At 39.9% G+C, this 21,154-nt stretch overlaps 1 protein-coding gene across 1 annotated transcript in view; it reads left to right on the top strand.

The window, feature by feature from the left end:
• Positions 1-21,154, top strand: part of LOC133995855 (antizyme inhibitor 1-like) — a 547,935-nt gene that overhangs the window by 452,664 nt on the left and 74,117 nt on the right. The gene's annotated exons all lie outside the window — the stretch shown is intronic.

Here is a 21,154-nt window from a genome sequence, read left to right as displayed (position 1 = left end):
GGTGAGATTGTTTTACCAATTACTGTGTCCAAGGTCAATCTACTTTATTTCTTTTCTTTCTTTCTTTTTGTTTTTTGCCTTTATAGTTTTTTAAACTTCAGTACAAGAAAGATTTGGTGCATCTTTGAGTTGGGCCGCAGAGTTTCACAAGCAGAAAAAGTGACATGCCAAGCCAAGAAAATGGTAACACCTGAATCAAATACCTTTTAATGTGGGCTGATATCTTTCAGTGGGTAGGTGTAGTAAACCCACTATGGCCTGATTTTCACACTGGCTGTTTCTTTTTGTTTTTTACAGTTTTTCTGAAATGTTCAGCTGTAGGCTACAGCTCAAACTGATTAGCTAGCCTATAGCCTAATAAGACATTATGCTTAGTGATGTGTTGGTGGTTATTGTACCCTATGTAAAACCAAACTGACAAACATAGGACCATAACATTGGCTCTCAATCACTGTCAGATTAGTTTTTTGCTTGCCTATATTTCTTTTAGATTTTCCCATACTCGCTCTGTTTATGCCAGACAAGCTTTCATGTGCTTCAGTGAAGTTTTTAAAGTTTGTGTGACTCAAGACCTCAGACTGATTCATCTTCACAAAAATAGAAGATCTTTGGAGAAACTTTGACAGAGGTCCAATAGACTTTCGGTCCGTGGCTGCCCCCCCCCCCCCCCCCCCCCCTCCCCCCCCTCCTCCTCCCCCGTGTGTGTCCCGGTGGTGATGAGGAGTGGCTGGCCGGCTGTCAGCACGCGCTGGCCGTGGGAAAGTTCCCTAAACCGACGCTGATAACCAATCAGAGGCCGACGGCCGTCTCCGGCGCTGGAATGAATGGAGCAATTGGTCGGGGCGACGGGCGGTCTGCGAGCGAGCGTGTGAACCTGTAATCCAATACTAACTCAGCCCGAGAGGAGCGCCGGGGAGCACTGCCGCAACCAGAGGAAGCCACCAAGTCTAATCTTACCCCACAGAGAGACCTCATGCTCGGTAAAGACGCTGTGGGGACTTCAAGGACTTTGTGAGCGCCCTCAACAAAAGAGCATAATGCAATCAAAGCCGTCCTCGCCCCTTCTCCCCAGAGTTTCCACATCATCACCACCACAAAACTGGTGGCTCCTATGGTCACACTCCCCAAATAGTTTGACAGAGCTGCTGGTGTGTGTTTGTATACATGGAGGGCTCATGTTTCTGTATGTGAGGATGTGGCTCTTCAGTGGAGAGTCTCCTGCAGGGACTGAACTGTGACATGTTTAACTGACTAGAAAATAATACATTAGATGGGCTATTATATACTCACTTCAATAGATACACCTGTGCAATCCAATAGGATCCAATACAACAGCTCTGCCATGAATCCTACATTTAGCCTATGAAACTTATACATTTTCATTTTTGTTGACATTGTCAGAAAAGTGATAATCCTACTTTATTACTGAGGTCTTAGTGGGTGGTGATGATGTACTGGACTGTATTATATTGAACAGTGTTCCTAATATCAACATAATGCAAATGGTTTTTTGCTGCAATTATCAAGCCGATATTGTGTTATTAAGTGGGTTAACTTTACCCAGTAGCACTCTGTAAAAAGCGCCATAAGTCTGAGCCAGTGTTACACACAGGCTTTAGTTAAAAACTGTCACAAATGTAGTGTTGTTCTTGTACAAAATGATATGCAAATGACATACAAAAGATACACAAGTTATTAACAATCAATAACAAACTGTGATATGTAAGTTAAAGGCAGCAGATATATCTATATGATCTATATGATATAAGACACCTACAATCATTTGAGCTTTATAGTAATTGAAACAGTATCACTATCAGTACTATACTGAATATGATTGTTTATGTAATAATTCCTACAGGTGAAAGACCCATGAACAGAAAAGGTCATATATTTTATATCACACTTTAAAACTTTATTGATATGCATGATTTTAATAGTACATAACATGTGTTTAAAACACACACAAACCAACAAGAATTTGATCCAAATTAAACTTAAATTGATGCACATTATGTTAAAATCACTTTAAACACATCCACTAAAAGCTAAAGGAAAAGGTTGTTTTGTTTTACCAACCATGGCTTGTTAGCTTTGGTTGCATTGTATGTAATCCACAATGAAACCAGTCAGTAGGGGCAGAATGGCGACACTTTGTCACATCTTACAAAATCTATCTTAAGAGAAAAATGTTTCAAAATGTCCGTGAAGGTCGTTTGTTTATGTATATAAATAAACGCCTGCAGTGAAATATCCCCACCAGGCAACACAACTGCAAGACTATGAATGAGGCAAGGAAATATGCGCTGTGCACATGTAATAAGGAAACATAAAACCATGATTCATCAGATGTGAAAACAATACTGTAATATAAATTAAATGCACCTCCATTCATTCTCTGGGGCAATATGCCGGTGTCAGATTTTTATCTTGTGCTAATAAAGCTCAACAGTAAAAACCTAACTTATACATTACTAACTTAAACACGCACACACACATACACAAACACACACACACACTGAAGTATGGTGATCCTTATCAGTCGGAGCCAAAAGCAACCAAAGGCGTAATAGTCATCACAGAGAGAGGAGGCTGCCTTGTTTGGATTATATGAATGAGAGGAAGCACTTAGGGCTGTTTTCATCTTATTGTTGTCGTACAAGGCTACGCTTATAGCGGGACAGACACACAGATGCACTCCCACATTCATCGAACTGATTATTGAAGCTCTGTGTGTGTGTGTGTGTGTGTGTGTGTGTGTGTGTGTGTGTGTGTGTGTGCGTGCGTGCGTGCGTGCGTGCGTGCGTGTGTGTGTGTGTGTGTTTGTGTGTGTGCTGGGGAGTGGCAGTGGAGGGGAGTTGCGTTCACACATGTCCGAGTTCATGCAACCTGAAGCCTCTGTCACAATAAACACAGGTGTGCGTCCACACTAGTCTGCGTGTGTGTGTGTGTGTTGGCGGAGTGGGAGAGGAGGTGGTGGGGGGGAGGATGGGGAAGGAGGAGGGGAGGTGGTGGTGGTGTGTGGGGGGGTGAGCCCTCTTGTTGTATTTCAAGTTCACCCAGAGTTCCCACGCTGTTATTTTCTGCCCGGCTGTCTTTGTTCTACCGGTCTCATCACATGTTGTGATTAGTAGGGCCTTTCAGGGGCCGCCCTTTGAAGGTGAGGGCCCGCAACACGACATCATCAAATCCCCACCCGCCCATCCTCCCTCTTCTCCCTCTGCAAATCAGGCCACCAAACCGAACACGCACTCAGGGCCAAAATAATCACGGTTGCAGTGACAGTTCACCTCCGTTGCTCCCTCTTAATGCGCTCTACTCTTGTATTATTTTCTCTTTTTCTTTCGTGTCTCATTTCCTGTTTTCACATATTTTCCTCCGGGATCAAATCCTCATTCTGTCTTTTCTCCCTCTCAACCAGTATTCTGCTGAAAGACTGAACTTAAAAGTAATTTTTGTCTCCCCAATCTCTCTCTTTAGCAGCCAACTTCTCTCAGACACGGAGTATTGATACACATGGTTTAGGGTCAGTAAAAGGGAGCCATTCAGACATTTATATAGAGATTAAATATTGGATTGTCCTGAAGATTTGGTCAGAAATACTACATTTCCATGTCTGTTGCCTGCTCACACTGTACAATAAAAAAGGGTTTGAATTTCAGTTTATTAGTGTACTTTTGTCAGCAGTAACATGTCATCAGCACAGACATAAACTGAGTCTAGACTGTCTTACCAGAAGAACATAGTAGGAGTTATGTGCACACATTCAGGCTTTGAAGAAGTTTTAAAGGGGAGATTCCACCAATAATTCACCTTGTTGCAGTCCATATTTTTTGCATTAAGTGTAATTACTTTTGCTGTATATATTTATACAGTGGTCCACATGTCATCAGGTGTTGTTTCGGTTTGTTTGGATTTGATTTCCTGCAGAAAGCATACGTGGATTTACATGACTTCAGTGAGTTTAAATGGCATTAGGCTGCAGTGTTGACTGAGTGGCATTGATGAATGATGTTGATATCACGTTCAGGAACTCCAAGTAAAGTCACGCCAAACTGCTAACTACTAAAAATGCAACAATGCCGGCTGCCTCGCGATATATTAATTGCAACACAAAGGCAGGTTTCCTACACTTTTATTTAAAGGTTCCCTGCAAATATAAAAAATATATATATAACAAAATCATCTCATATATGAATATATCTTTAACTCAAATTTGAGGTGAGCGCAAAACAGCCTTCAAGTGTCAAACTCTGCACATACATCATTCTGCACAGTGAAGCTCAAACATTTAATACATAAGCAAAAACACTTTTTCAATGTTTTTCAGTAACATGCCACAAACATATGGGATTAAATTTGTGTCGTAATAATTGACCGTCCCCATTGGGATATTAGTTTAAGAGGGACAGATCAATGCCTTTTGTCAGAAGTGAAAAATTCAGGACTGAAACTGAAAAGTGAAGCAGTAAAACTGACAGAGAATTGCAAAAGCAAATGCTGCACTCTTGTATTGTTTGACTTGGATTTAATTATTATGACACAAACTTAATCCCATACATACAGATGTTTGTCCGCTGGAAACAATACGTCGAGACGATCTCTGGTGAAACCCTGTGGAGGTCGAGCCATGTTATTGTTTATAAATAGAGCTGTATGGAGCGCTGAGGAAGGCTAACTTTGTTCCTTCTGACAGGGAGAGGAAGTGACGGCTAATTCTGCTCGAGACGTGTGTGACACCCCACCATTGTGGCTTAGAGAGAGAGGGGGGGTGATAGAGAGGGAGAGAGAGACATTGTTTATCAATGTGAGTGTTTGACAACTTCTCATATTGTGTCTTAAGAAGGGAGGGCTGTTTGTGTGGCAGGGGTGAGACACCCAAGTATTGTCCTTTAGGAGGGTGGGGGTTTGGACGTGGTTTCATTGTTTGCCCTTGTCTATCACTGTCAGTTCCTCTGAGTTTTGTTAAAAGAGTCCCCTTTTTCACCCCTCTTGACTTGTATTCTTCTGTCCTTTCCACATTGGATATACACATTTCTCACTGTGTGTATTTGTATTGAGGAAGTGAAGGATGTGTCAAAGTTGACCCACTGACACTCATCTCTATCTTGTGTCCCCATGGGAAGTGTTCAAGGGGCCTCCCTCTTTCTGTCACACACCCACAGAAACACTGAGAGACGTACTCTGTCCCTGAAAAAGCTGTCATTGCTTTCTTATCCTTTCCTGTTTTGAATAATGCAATACAGCATTATTTGACAAGGAACCTATTTTACTTCATATTCAAGTGTTTCTAGCTCTTAAATACATTTTTAATTCTAGAAAACAATGCAACGTAGGAAATTACGATGTATTCTAAAACTGAAAACATGTTGTTTTCTATAATGACCGCAATTTAAGTCACAACTAAACAGGTCATGAACCTGCTAGACTAGGACTAGATTTTGCATCTGCTAAAAGTTTCAACATCTAAATGTTAATAATTATAATAAATAGTGGTGCAGAATTTAGATTTAAAGTCAAGTAACGTCACTCTTGTTCGTATGGCCCAATATCACGAATCATACATTGGTCTTAGGGACCTTTACAGTCTGCACAGCAAGACAACATCCTCTATCCTAAGACCATTGTTTTGGATAAGGAAACCCCCCCTCCCAAAAAAAAATCCTTAAAAGGGGAAACATGGCTAGGTCAAAACCTATATGGCTGGGCTGTGTATGGTCAATGTGCAAAATTGTGGCCAATTTGTTACATGCTAACTAACTGCCAGCTGACATGAATACTGGTAAAATGGATCCATCGCATCTCTTTGTATTTTCGGGTTGGTGCCCCTGTCAGTGTCAGAGCCTCTATGTGAGACACTTTGGTGTGTAGATGTGTGTTTTCAAAACTTATTATGGGACTGCGCTCATAGGCTCCTATGTAAACATCCCCTGACGACATAATAGAAATTGTTCACACCTTTTCATTTTGGAAAAAGAGCAATGGCCAATGGGGAACCTCCAACACTTGGCCAACTGCACCAATGGTGTAACTTCATCACTCTCTCAGTCAGTGACTGCAGATTAATACACATTTAGTGCAGTAGTGAGTATTTACAGTAGCAGGATGAAGTACTGTATGAGGAAATGATTCAAAACAGTTCCTGTGTTCATCATAATGAAGGAAAATATCTGTCAGTGCACCAGTGTTGATGAATAAGCTATATCAGACTGACTATGTAGAAAATATATTTAGTAGAATAATCAGTTGTTGGTTTTGATCTTTTCTTGAGATTTGGTGATAATAAAAAAAAAAAAGCCAGATGTGTCCTGTAAAACAAATTATTTAGACTTTTTTTTTTTTTTTTACTTCAGCCCAAATGATCACTGAGACACCTGTAGCCTTCCAGACAGCAGGGCGGTGAACAGGCCAGTTGACTGACATATGTTGTAGGGAACTCAGACAACCTGAACACACCCCCTTTATCTGCAGCTCTCTGATCTTCTAAATGGTCCGCTAATCCTCTGTCTGGTACATTTGATATCTAAATTCAACAGGTGGATGGGAGGCAGCACGTGGTATTTCACTATATCATTTGTTGCATCCAGTCAAACCAAAAAAAAGACAACTGAGGTACCTGCTGGTGACTATTCGCAAGATGTCATGATCAGTGCTGTCAGACTTTAATCTAGGGGGTAAAGTGCGAAGTGGAGCGGCTGGTTTTTGGGGGCATTTGGGTGTGACTCATGTCTGGATTCAGCGAAACTCCTAGTGAGTGGCCACTGTGAGGAGAGACTGAGAAAGAAAGTCATGGAGAACAAAGGCAGTTATTTAACTTTCATCTCAGCCTGAGGTAATTATTCGGTTGGAGACCCAGTCACACTTTCTAATTGGCCTTGTGCCCTTGGAAAACAGCAGATTTTGTCCAGGTCTAACATTTTATTTATGAAGAGGATATACCAGCTGAGTTTAGAGAACATCTGCTGGCATGCAAGAGAAGTCACGAGTAGCGTAAGAAGTTCATGGTTTGTCCCTGAAGACTCACTCAGATTGCCCCAAATTTGATCCTTTGATATGGCTGCAGTGTGATCTCTAGGCCTGACATAAAGGTATGTAGAGGAATGTCGATGTGAGGCGAAAAACAACATTGGTTTCACACATTTGTCAAATGTGCACGCACAGACACACACACACACACACACTCCTAATGCACACAAGCTTCTAATCTCTCATCTTTACTCACTAATTCGATAACGAGTCTGAACAGTTGAAACATGTTTTAACGTTTGACATTTGGCCTCAAAAAAAAAAGAAGAAGAGAGAACAAAACGAGCCTCCCTTCAGTATCTCCCCTCCACCTCCCCCCCTGCAGCAGCCAGGGGTTGCTGGTCCTCTGACCCCGGTAATGATGGAGGGTCAGGAGTCAGGTTGTGTGAAGGATCCGTCTACGTCTGCAGAGCGCGTGAGGAGCGCCTGGGAACCAGAGCTCGCCGTGTGATCCCATGAAATTGATCTCTCCAGAGGGGACCAGTGGTGTGTATTTATATTTATGTGTGGTGTGTGCATGTGTGTGTGTGCGTGCAGGAGGGGAGCGACCGCGACAGGAGACACACCAGCGGAAATGGTAGATCTCAGCAGTCGGCCTGTTGTGCCATGACCAGGGTGCCCTGTCTGCCTGCCTGTCTAGAGCGGGAATGACAAGAGACATTGGAGGGAAAAAGGTTCATCTGAGACTCCTGAGACGTAGAGAAAGAGAAGCAAATAAAATCCCTTAATTAGCATTTACTTAAGTTCTGTACTACATTAAATACACTACATATTATAATTTTGAGGGACTTTAGATTTCCAAGGAAATATTACTTCTGTTTCTACTACTGCTCCTCTTTATCTGTTGCTCTTCCTTAGGTAGATTGTAAAGCCTCCTGAGGCAAATTAGTAATTTGTGATATTAGTCTATCCAAATAAAATTGACTTGACTATATTTATTAGATAGCTATTTATTTTTAGATTTAAAAAAAAATTTACATAGCTTGACATTTTTACTTTTCTTTTCCAGTGTTCGCTGAGAAGATCCATACCATTATGTCTATACACTAAATATGAAGTTTTAGCAAACAGCTGTTTAGCTTAGCTTAGCATAAAGACTGGAAAAAGATGGAAACAGGTAGCCTGGCTCTGGCCAAAGGTTAAAAAAGCATACTAGAACCTTTAAAGCTGAATAGTTAGCATGTTAGTGTGGTAAATACCAAATGTGTCCTATTACACTTTTTTTTAAACATCGAAATGAGAATTTTCCCAAAATGTTGATCTATTCCTTTACAATTCTATATGTAACACATACGATGGGCTTATAAAAAATGTTGTATTCTTACAAATTGCACTACCCAACAATATAAAAAGTAGTTTATAAGGTTAGAAGTTATTTCCACTTCCACTAGATACAACACTAAAATAATGTACACTCCTTGAGATCCCCATTGATAAAAAATAATCATATATATAATGTATGTAGTAATATAACAATATGAGAGGTGAAATTCTGCACATTGAGTAATGGTGCTGGTAAAATGTTATTTACATTTTGCTGGTAATATTTTCACTTTCAGTAAAATTTTGAATGTTTTATTTGTATTTTTTTTTAATAATGTTTTTGTTTATAATGTTTGTCTGAAGTAAAGGATCCAAGTTAATGTTCTTACAGTGCAGACGGTGATGTACATAATGTATAATGTATATTTTTTCTTTTTCATGCTGTGGCCGTATAAATGCATCAACTTGTCCCATTTGAATGAATAAAAAAGGTAAAGCAAATGTTAAAGAGAGTAAGAGAAACATGAGAAGAGGTTGTATTTGCATGTGTGTGTGTGTCAGTATCTGTGAGACAGACCCCTCCAGTGAAGTCCTGGCTGCTCTTTCATCTTCAGCATCTGCTATTCCTCTTAGAGCGCTCTCTCTGGCCAAACCTCCGCTGTCTGTCTGCTCTGCCTATTTAGATGCGACCACTTCAGTCATATCTGCAGGCTCGTTATGGCAGCTACTAAACCAATCCCTCCCCGTGCTTATTCAATCACAGAGGGATCTTGTGAGCTTTTTTTTGTCTGTCTGCCCCCTCTCAGTGGCTTTGCACAGACATTTTGAAACAATCAGATCTATTAGTTGGGACTTGTAATGTCTGATCCCTCTGCTGTACGTGGGGGCCTGTGTGGAAGTGCGGCACACCCCGTTCAAAAATTCTTTGAGGTCTGCTGAAAAAACAGAGAAAGATGGAAAGAAAAAATTGTGAAGAATCCTGTCTGAATTTAGCATACTTTTGAAGTGATGCCATGAATGTCTTTGGGTATTGATATCAACTGTAATGTGACATGAAAGATGGTGATGGTAATGTGAGGTGTCACATCAAACAGACCAACTGGGAAACATTTGCACATTGCATTTTTAAAGAAACAATTGAAGAAGGAGAAATTAAAGCAAAATATTCAGAAATATGTTCCCCTTATGGACTCCACGATAATATATTGTTCAATATGGAACCATCTACAGGATCATACTGTGATAATGGAAACATGCATATTAATATTGTCATGTTGATTTCAGCCATATTGCCAATATCATGTTATGTAAAATTTAAATTGTTCTTAAACATGAAAAATGTGTCATGAAAATGAAGTGAAACACTGCAGTCTGATCACATGACATGTAGATTTATGAACTTTTGAAACCATAATAATTTTCCCATTTGAGGTTGTTAAACTGATGACTTATAGTGATGATTTCAAAGTTTCACAAAATTTAAAACAAAACTATAGATAAATAGAATAAAATGAATTTATCCCTCTGAAGGATGAAAGCGTATATAAGGATGACATGAACTTTATATTGTAGTTGGGTTTTTCTTTTACCAGTTTGTCACTTGTGAAAGACAAATGTTCATGTTTTTATATGATTTGAATTTATGGGAATTTACATCTTTACATTTTATTGTCAGTGTCAGCTGATTTTGTCGGATGGGAGCGCTGTATTTTCCATAATTTCATGGATCAATACATTGTACATTGAACCATGAAATCAATTATGTACTGTCCCCATCATATAAATCATGTCTTGACCTCCAAATTGAAAATCACAATAGTTTTATGAAATGTTTCTCATGAAACACAGTTTTATATGGTTACATAACAACATGTGATATATGAACTAGTGTTTACCCTGCAGAAGAGATGCTGATGCTTTGTGCTCACGCTTAAAGTCAAATCCAGGTTTGTGGGAAGTCACACACTCACCAGGCTGAGAGTGTGTGACTTACGTGTTGTCATTACATCACTCAAAGCATGATTCAAAACATTAATTAGACAGACTTCCCCGGCTTGTTTGCTTTTGGACTTGTGAGTGACGTGTGTATGCGTGCATACGTGTGTGTGTGTGTGTGTGTGTGTGTGGGCATTGTGTGGCTGCTGTGAGTTGATCATGGGCTCACTCACCAAGCTTAGGCTTTTCTGTGTGTGTGTGTTTGTCACAGAGAGGTTAGCGCAGCACTGATTGCTGTTTATTTGGTCTGTGGGTTGACACAGAGCCTAGTCAGTCAGGAGCGTTACTGACAGCTCTGTTTTTATTGGGTCCCTGCGGCCGTACCAACACTAACACTAGGGTCACGCTCTTCCCTCTGTCCCCCGCACCCCGAGACTCCCACAGCAAGCTTCCTGTCTGTGCTTCGAAATAACATACTGTAAATCATCATGATTGCCACAAGATATTTTGTAAGTCTTAGAAGAGAAATACTGAGGAAAATCCCCTTTCAGAACTGAATCACAGCATCTCTGAGACATAAATGTTTGCTTGATTTTAAGAAATCTGAACAAGAACTTGGAGCATATAGGCATCATTAATGGGTTAGGATTAGGGTTTGTTGTATGATTATGACAACTTTTTAAGATGATTTTAAACAACTAGTAGAAGAGCTCATGCTCATCATGCTTTCCCTGGTTTAAAACAATCATGTTGAAGGATTTTTGTGTTTATTTTTCATGTACTTGCTTGTACATAATAGAAATATTTTCATGTTTAAATGTCTCTGTTTAGTTTTATTGTCCTTGTTTTGGCGGTGTGTCCACGTGTATCTTCCTTAACATTGTTGTGTGGGAGTAGTGTGCGTGAGCCACCAGAAACTGGTGTCAAATTCCTTGCATGTTTATAACATACTCAGCCAATAAATCTGACAATGACTCTGATTTAGCTCAAATATATAAATATATCAAATTATAAATATAAATATATCAAATTATATACTCAAACCTTTTCTTTTAAACATCTGTTAGAGTTTGCAGGGGAAATTTTGATTCTGCCTGGACCCTCAGTATTGATTATGTCATGATGATAAATGATTGAAACATTTATTTATAAAGGTGAAACACGCTGGGACCAAGCTCTCATTTGCCTCAGTGTACAAATAATAAGTGTTACAATCTGTACTTATTTAAAAAGCCACCAGAAAGATTCAAAATGATATAGACACAATAGACATAAAACCTTCCAAATAATATTAGATTATGTTTCCAACCTGTGTGATTGTCTGACCACTTGTGGACCTTACGTGGACTGTTAATATAATCAAAGGGGAATGATGGCAAAAACTGTAAAAACACACTAAAAACACAAACCAAACTGTGTAAAAAGACCAAAAAACATGAATTTTCCTTTAATGTTTCAGTTTTTCCCTGCTCGGTTTTCTGGGTGGACTTTCTTTTGCTGTGAAACATCTTAGCTCATGACGTGTCATTGTTTTGCACACAAACACACACACACACACACACACACACACACGCACGCACACACATACACACACGCTGACATGTTCAAGATGGTATATGGTACATGAACACTTAGTCAACCATGTAATGTGACCTTGTCTCACCCAACACACCAATACACACACACACACACAACACACTCACAAAGCAACACACTAATGGTAAAGAGGTCACCGCTTTGCCGTCTGGTGGTCAACCCTCCACCCTTCTCTCACTCACTCACACACACACACACACACACACACACACACACACACACACACACACACACACACACACACACACACACACACACACACACACACACACCACACACACACACACGATAATAGACACACACTCTCAGCTCTGTCCAGCTGACATCTCCCCTTAGTGAGAAAACTTGATGAGAGTATTGGTGGGGGGTGGGGGTGCTGAGATGGGACGACTGTGGGTGTGTGTTTGTGTGTGTGTCCCTGCTATAACGGCTGCTCCCGGCCGTCCACACAGCTGTCTGCTAGACACACTCACACACACACACTGAGCGGCTGTGAGAGATCCCCCCCACGACTGCTTCCCAGGCTTGTGACTGAGAGAGAGGAAAGGAGGAGAAACGGCTGGGAAGGATAACACACAAAGACACACTTACGCACCAGAGCAACCACACATAAGACATTACTCACACACACACAGTCGTGTTTCCATCACTTCAGAGGACATTACATTGACTTACATTCATTTCCTGGACACTTATCCACACCTTAAGTATAACCACCACATGCCTAACACTAACCCTCACCCTAACCTTAAACTTACCGTAGCTTTAAACCAAGTCTTCACCCTAATATTCATGATTTATGTTAAGGGGACTTGTTTTTTGTCCCCAAAAGGGAGACAATTCCCGACAACATGAGGAAGACTTGGACCACACACACACACACACACACACACACACACACACACACACACACACACACACACACTTACTAGTACTAGTACTTGATGCTTAAAACAGGTTTACATTGTACTCCAACTGCTTCAATATGATCATGTGTCAGTAGAGTAAAGTCATACTATTGAAATGTATGTCTTTTGATGTCTGTATCCAAAAAGAAAACACAACATTGCAAGCTTTATTTTTTACAAATTATCTCTTATTTTTTACAGTTTTAGCCTTTATTTCTAATTATAGCATGGAACACACCATAGTAATTAGTTAGACATGGCGACATCACTACAACAAAGGTGGAAAAGGGGCAGTCAAATGATCAGCTCCATTGTAAACAAGCACATTTTGCCTGTGGAGGAGAAAATAATTGCTGCAGTTCCCCTTTTATATGTCCCTTCCCTCCAAAATAACAAGGACAAGAACAAAATACATGCAGCTTTACTTTTACTAGCCTTGCTTGCAAAGACATGCTAATAGGTAAAAACATAGCTCAGATATGACCAGGAAACACATGTGGTGCCCCTTTCATGTTGACATTGTGATGTAAGTATCTGTGTGTCCTTGTCAACAGGTCTGACACGCCCATTGTGATGATAAGAAGAGTCAGAGGTGATGTTGCACAATTTGCGCAGGAGGTCATTTTTATCTCAAGTTGAAATATTTTTAACTTCTGATGATGTGGATGTGGCCTTGCCTCAATTTGTGCCACAACGGGCAAATTCCCATCTAATCTTTCCATTGACTTTGTCTGTAATTGTCTAAAACACAGTTAGGCAGTAAGGTAGTAGGGATGTGTAGAGAGGCCAGTATTTGCATCTGTATTTGTTGATGCAGCAAAATTACGAGCATGATTTGGGACATCAAAACAGGTGCTTTGGTGCCAATCCTGGTCCAGTATTCAACTTATACAAGTGTAATGTGGAAATTTGAAGCCTCCAATGCACAACCACTGAAAATGGACATTACAGTGAAGTAGTAAACATCTTGTGTCCAACAGTTGAACTTCTGAAAAGAAATATATTCACATATTTATAAATTGAGCTATTTTTAATGAGGAAGAAGGAGGGATGTAATTTTAAAGATTTTAAGATAATTGATAACTTTTTTTGAGGAAAAAACATATCAGACACTAATTATTATTCAAAGTAAAGTATTCTATATGCATCTTAAAACATGTCTGGAGAGGATCTTTAAACATGGGGAAAGTAGATATGAAAATGTTAATATGGGTCACTTTGACAACAAAACATAATGTTTTTTGTCAGTATCTCTGAATTGTCAGTGCGTGAGACCTTTCCCTTCAGACGTGCCAGTTAAGCTTCTGCAGTGATCCTCCACCAGAAAATGTGAATAAGTTTCCCAATTAAATACCAAAAACACACAGCACTTCAGTAAATGTCAGTAGAGAGTGACTGTGCTCTCTGCCACTCTGTCACCAGGAAATTGTTCATAGTTAACAGGAAACAGGACCACAGTCTCAACAGGAAGCAATGGGCAGCCACATTGCTGAAACCAAACCTGTTGAGCAAGAACGCAAACGAAAAATATGTCAAAAACCATTACAGTATGTGTTAAAATGTATTGTCATTTATGTTTGTTGTCCTAACGAACGCAAACAGATTTGTTATGTAAATGGTCACATCCTCTCTAAGAGTGTAGGTTTAGCTTTTGGAGATGTTTTCTTTGCCGAAAGTGAGCTATTTTAGTTATTTGTTGAGGGGCCTCATGGTATTTCGGACGTGCCATGTGAAAACATGCAGCAGACTCAGGAATATTCCCCATGTTTATGTTTGTATCGGGTGCTTTACACTGTGTTTGTTATCCCTGGAGATGGAAATAGACAGAGCCTGGAGTTTCACAGGCACAGGAAAGTCTTTGTTGGCAACCAGAACACTCAGAGCTGTCACTACAGGCGTGATTACCTGACAGTCTGCACTCATATACTGTGAGTCTTTGATGGTAATCAGGTTCAGTCAAGAGGTGCTGCTTCTATCTATGTAGTGGTATTGTATGTATTCAGTGGGTTTTAATGAAAGATTACAGTAAGAACAAACAAAGAGAGAATTAAGGACAAGAACTTGACAGTATGACAGGATGAGGCTCCATGAAAATCACAGTTTGACATCCCTGCAGTGATTCCAGACCCCACATTTAATGCTTGGTGTTTACCACACATATTTGCTTTGTAGCGTTTTAGCGATTCTCATGAATATTTGGGAGCATGTTATTTAGGCGACAGCGGGCTCCTCTTTGTGTATGTTTGCGTGTGTGTGATGTGTGTGTGTGTGTGTGAGTACTGTTGTGGTTATTGATGCAGTTCTTATGAGACACGGCATTATGAGCTGGGCAGGAGTTAAGAGGGTGGTGGTGTGTTTGTTGTGTATGCGAGAGTGTGGGAGCGAGACAGAGGAGAGACAAAGACAGCAAGACAGAAAATAGAAAAAATAAAAAGCGACAAGCAAAATTAAAGGGGAACCGGGTGAGACAAAGAGAGAGAGAGAGACACTCACAGCCAAATGCATGTGCGTGATTAAAAAAACGAAAAAGAGAATCAGAAAGAAAGAGTCTTGAAATGTTTGTGGTGAGGGGATAAAAGCGACAGAAGAAAAAAAGAGGGCATCTGCATGTGTGTGTGATACAGTCGCAACCTGATCCAGTGGGAACGTGGGGAGAACGTGGGCGGCACTGAGCCATAAACACAACACGAAACCTTGAGTGCAATCAGCATTGTAACCCTGTGCATAGAAAAACACACTCACTAATGTAACTAATATACAGATATACATATACAAATATATATATGATCATCACTCAGTATTGTATATAAAAGCACTTTTCACACATGTAAATATACAATGTGACCTTGAACTGTAAGCGTTTATGTTTCAATTCCTGTATTCAAATGAATCGTATCCTTTCTTATCCTATTTGGTTAAGAAAATGTATTCATTACTTATACTGGCTACAACATTAGCCATGAAATCGATTAGCCAATAATTATAAAGTTAAATCACTGGCAAGATTTTTAGTCTTTATTAAAACCTTTGGTGGATTTTGTGTTTTGGCCCATCCATAAATATTCATGAACAATGGACAGCCACCAGAGTGCATTTCAAGTTCTGATCAAAGACTGTTTGATTTTAATATACTACTGTTGGTTTAGGGCCAAAATACATTTCTGATCATCCAGACCGCTCAGATCATCTGGGACTGGTCTGCTTTCTGTCCCAGACTCAAAACTGAATCAGTAAAAACAAGGTTCAACATTCACATACAACAAGCAACAAACTCTCAGTTCTCTTTGCCGCTGCCATGTATCAAAGTAAATCTGGGACTATTCATGTCTCCCACTGCACTATAATTGCTATTCTCCAGTCTTATCTGTTATAGTGTATTTTTATTGACCGCTTTATTTATTTGATGTATTTAAATTTATAATGTCTTGTGTTTCTTGATGCATTTTCTTTTTGTATGTCTTAATGCATTTTTATATCTTGTGTAAAACACTTTAAATTGCCTTGTTACTGAAATAAATAAAAATAAAGCAGTCAATCAGTCTGTATTGTGCAGTATCAAAATGCAGTGGTGGAATAGTCATATAAAAGGAAAAGGACTTAAGAGCAACCATAACCTCATCTAATATCAACCCGATACCTGACATGCATGTCTTCAGAGGTTGGAGGCATGCACTAAGACTAAACAAATAATCCATTGTTTGGAAAAACTAATACATAGATTAAATGATAGTGGAAATAATAATTAGTTGAAAATGACATTAGTGTCTGTTGGAAAGAAATTAAGCTTGATTTATAAAAATGTGTTATTTTAGAAAAGCAGACTGTGTTGAAGCTCAACTTAGTCCTCACACTGATTTACAGTAATTCCTCTAGGCGCGTGTGAGTGTGTGTGTGTGTGTCTCTGCTCATGGGTGGGGGTGGGGGATCTGTAGCAGCAGCTGGTGGATTACAGAGCTGATGTGTCCCTCATGTCCTACAAAAGCTGCCGTCATGCTTCCTGTATTTTGGCCAGTAGTGCATGATGTCACTTCCTGTGCTGGATAGCGTTTGCGTCTGTGAGTGTGTGTGTGTGTGTCTGTTTGAGGGTGTGGACCATGCTGAGACCCAGCTGCAAAGGGCTCCCAACAGTCTGTCCCAAATACACAGAACAAAGGAAAGATATCATTACGGGAATTCAAATGTATCTTAAAAGCAGGTAAATTATTTTCTCACAGTCATTGTTTCTGTAGCCTTTGTAGATAGTTGTGGAGGTTCGTACACAGAAACAACTTCCTGTCTCAAATATTCTTAGCAAATGACAACAGAAGCTGGAGCATGGATGTCAAGTGGGATTCATTGGTAATCAAGCAATGTAAAATACTAAATGTGCTTTAAAAGAGCACATACACACATCTGATTGTCCGAAATGTGAGTTATAACCATGTTGCCATTATTATTGATTTGATGATTTTCACTCAATCTGAAATCTGGTTGGACATATTTTACCATATGTTTCATTATTTATGTTTATGAATTAATCTTAAGATCTATTAGAGGTCATAATGAAAGCAAGAAAATATGTCGGCTTAAAAGAGCATCAACTGCAGTGAAGAGGTTTTAAGGGCAATGACAAGTGTAGACATAATATATCATTTGAGATCACAAATGTAATATCTTATATTTAACACAGACTGTGTGGCAGTAAATAATGGCTTTATGAAACTAAAGGATCATATCTATCAATTTTATGTGTGATCACAGTATTTATGTCATAGAATATGATTACTTTTGTGTGAGTGCATTAAGGTTTAAGTCATGCTATTTACATGTGTTAAATTTAGGTATACAACAGTCATGTTGCATGGAGCATGCTGGAAAAATTGCTACTTTAAATAGAAAAATGAGCTAGTTAAGTATAAGAGGTTCATCTTAAAGGTGCAGTTTGTAGAATTTAGCAACATTTAGTGGAATGGACTATGGAAATATAAGAATATAATATTAATAAGTATGTTTTCATAAGTGTAGAATCAACTGAAAATAAGAATTGTTGTTTTTGTTAACTTACAATGAACCCTTTATATCTACATAGGAAGTGGGTCCACTTCCATGGAGGCCACCATATTGCACCTCCATGTTTCTACAGTAGCCCAGACCAGACAAACCAAACACTGGCTATGGAGAGGGCCTTTCATGTTTTCGTAAGTTTCGCAGCCACCGTAAGTTTTCCGACACACTTGGAAGGGGAGGGATATTTAGTTTGTTGCAATGACACACTGGTCCTTTAAAGGAAATATAACAAAGCATTGAAAAGTCATTACACGTTGAAAATAGATAATCTGCTATAAAAAGAGGAATGTTTTGTTTGTGAGGAAAGAGCTGAGTAAAGCACAGGAAGGAGATGAGTAAGAACGGATAAAGAAATGACGTCACAGAGAGGAAGCTCAATCATGAGGTCACAAGAGACACACTTTGTACACAGGTAGGTATAATGTATAAAATAAACTTCATATTATTGTTATCAAACAGGTGTTTGAGTCACATCCCCCATCTGAGTCTTGTATTACCTTTTGGGGCAGCTGGATTCATGAGATCACAACATTACTAAATCATGTGAGAATTCATCTTGTCAGGCTTCAAGTTATGCTCTTGTGTCCAAATCACCAGTGATTCAGACCAATCAGTGTAATAAATCCAGCTGCCTAGCACGCTAAGTAGGTGATAAACAGATGGTTTATCCAATCATCAGCCAAGTATTTTTGAGGGTGCCTGCCCTTTTCCAAACAGTTTCCAAAGACGAGTTCTCAGATGGTTCTGTGTAACAAACCAGCTTGTGTGTCAGGTTAAGTGTTTTGTGCAAATACACAATATGGACATTTTCTACTGCACTGTATTCACATTTTATTTAATTTTCATCCCCATTACTGTTAATAGGTTCATCAAAACAGAGGCAGAGCAATCAAAACCACATTCCGACACCCCTTTAATAACAACTCACAACATACAAATCCATCCATCCATCCATCCTTCCATCCACCTGCCCCTTGACAAAGCCATTCTTCCCTCAAACATATCCTTCATCTTTTCCTCTATTTATCTGTCCATTCGTCCATGTGCCAATGTCTCCCGAGATCACTCCTCTCATTCGCCTTCCCTCCAATTTCTCCCCTCATTTATCCGTTCTTGTTAGTGTGACCCCGTTTCAGAGTCTATGGTTGGCAGCTGGGCTGCTGGGACACGTGGTTCATTGACTGGGAAGGTCTGGCAACACACTCTGTCTTTCCTCTCACACCATTTATTATCTATACTGGGAGAATCCCAGGACACAAGAGTCTGAGCTCACATGAACACTGACACACACAAGCTGAGATACGCGCACACACACACACACACACACACACACACACACACACACACACACACACACACACACACAGGGATATAAGCAACATTCAGTGTGAGAACTTGAGCAAGGTCTCTTCAACCGAGTCACACAGATGTTCCTCTTGGCACCTCAGCAGGTTATGGTGGGGTGGCTCAGGGGGCCTTTCTATGGTCTGGGGGGCCGCCGAGGGCCAAACAGGGCCCCAGAGCCTGGATGAGAGCTTCCTTTGTGGGATACAAAGCATTGTCTGTGCTGGGAAAGGCCATGGGGATGGGAACACCGCCCAGAGCTGGACACTGAGCAGCGATTCTGGCTGTGTGTGTGTGTGTGTGTTTATTTGAAAGTGAGAGACAAGAAGGGTGAGTCTGAGTGTGGGAGAGAGAAGAGAAAGTGTGTCTTCACATATCACACACAGAGAGACCAGTGCTGTGTGTGTCTATGTTAGAGCATGTAGATATGCGTGTGTGTGTGTGTGTGTGTTTGTGTGTGAGTGTGTGTGAGTGAGAGAGAGATACTCCCTGTATGATTAAAGCTGGGGTAGGCAGTTTCCTAGAAAATTTAAGCCAGAATTTTAAAATACAGCCTTCGACCTGCAGCTCTCCCCTCTGTCCTCTCTGTCCTAAGCCCCTCCCAACATGAAAGCGCAGGTGTGCATGCAACACATAATGTGTCACTTCCTTCCAAGGTAAAACAACCTTTAGTTAACAATAAATGGTAAACAGGACCGCCTTTCACCTGTTTGAAGTCTGCAACAAAAGTAATGACTGTCCCTTCTTTCGAGTGATATCACTTCTCTTTCATTGTCTATAGTCAAATCTATCACAGCTTTTTACTTCTGGGAGCTGAGTACGTTTGCACTTAAAATATGCTTTCTGTTGATATTTCCATCTCTTTTTCTGTCCTTCTGCATTCATGCAGTCCCATCACCTCCTATTTGTCAGTATCCCACTGCTCATATAGCTCCTAGCCCTGTTGAAGACCCCGGTCATGTGCCATAATAGGTAGACAGACAAATGGGTCAGTCATCCAATCACTTCATGAAAGACTGGACGGACTTGTTGCAGGTCTTCAACAACCACAGACATTGGATTTTTTTTTCTTTTTATTGTCAGAGTATTTGATTTATTGATCTCAAACGAATTTTAATAAATATAACAAAAAATGCTTCTAAAATAAATTGCCAACTCTAGCTTTAAGAGATGTACGATGAAGTTGTGTGAAGAAAGAGTGTGAGAGAGCAGTTGGAAGGACACAGTTTTACTCTTTAGGGTCTCATCAGTTTGGGTTCAGTGTTCAATTCAATTCAATTTTTATTTATATAGTGCCAAATGACAACAAAAATTTCTCAGGGCACTTTTCACATAGAGCAGGTCCAGACCATACTCTTTCATTTGACATGAAGAGACCCAACATTCCCACATGAGCAATCACTTGGCTACATCAGCAAGGAAAAACTCCCTTTAACTGGAAGACAGGGATATGGTGTGACCTAGCGTTAAAAGCCAGATCACACAAAAAAGTTCGACAACAAAATTCAGCTTGGTGATGTAGGCTAGTGACTTGGCTACTAACAGGACTAGTTCTGATCTACTGTAGCTAGCAAGCTAACCACTAGCACAGTAGTCAACCAGGAATATGCTACTCAAAATAACTCTCAAACTTTTTTCTATACTCCCCCAAGCATGTTGTTCTCACGGTGAGTTCAGACATAACAGAAAGCAAATTTTGCACTGGGCACTCCCCAAAAAGCCAAAATACCAACTGTACATTTGTTGTAAGTTAGCTAGTAACAGTCTAAATACTACGTATCAATCACGTCCTTTGTGTTTGTGTACAGTTCAGCCTTACGCCTTACTCAACAGGGACTTGGTTCTTTCTGTTATTTCCCTCTGGTTAGCCATTTACAAAACAGATACATAAAGCGCCAGGTTAGGCAACAATTTTTCGCTCAAGTTACAAAAACTCTTGCAAGAATGTGTCTTCAAGTCCAAACATCTTTTCATTGACTTTATATAATTTGTGCCACATGTTAAATTTACTTCATGTTCTGTCTTAACAATAAAGG

This window comes from Scomber scombrus, chromosome 16 (assembly GCF_963691925.1).
Source record: "Scomber scombrus chromosome 16, fScoSco1.1, whole genome shotgun sequence".
NCBI classification, from domain to species: domain Eukaryota; kingdom Metazoa; phylum Chordata; class Actinopteri; order Scombriformes; family Scombridae; genus Scomber; species Scomber scombrus.
The sequence above is the reverse complement of the archived record's forward strand: the minus strand, read 5'-3'. Positions and strand labels throughout refer to the sequence as shown.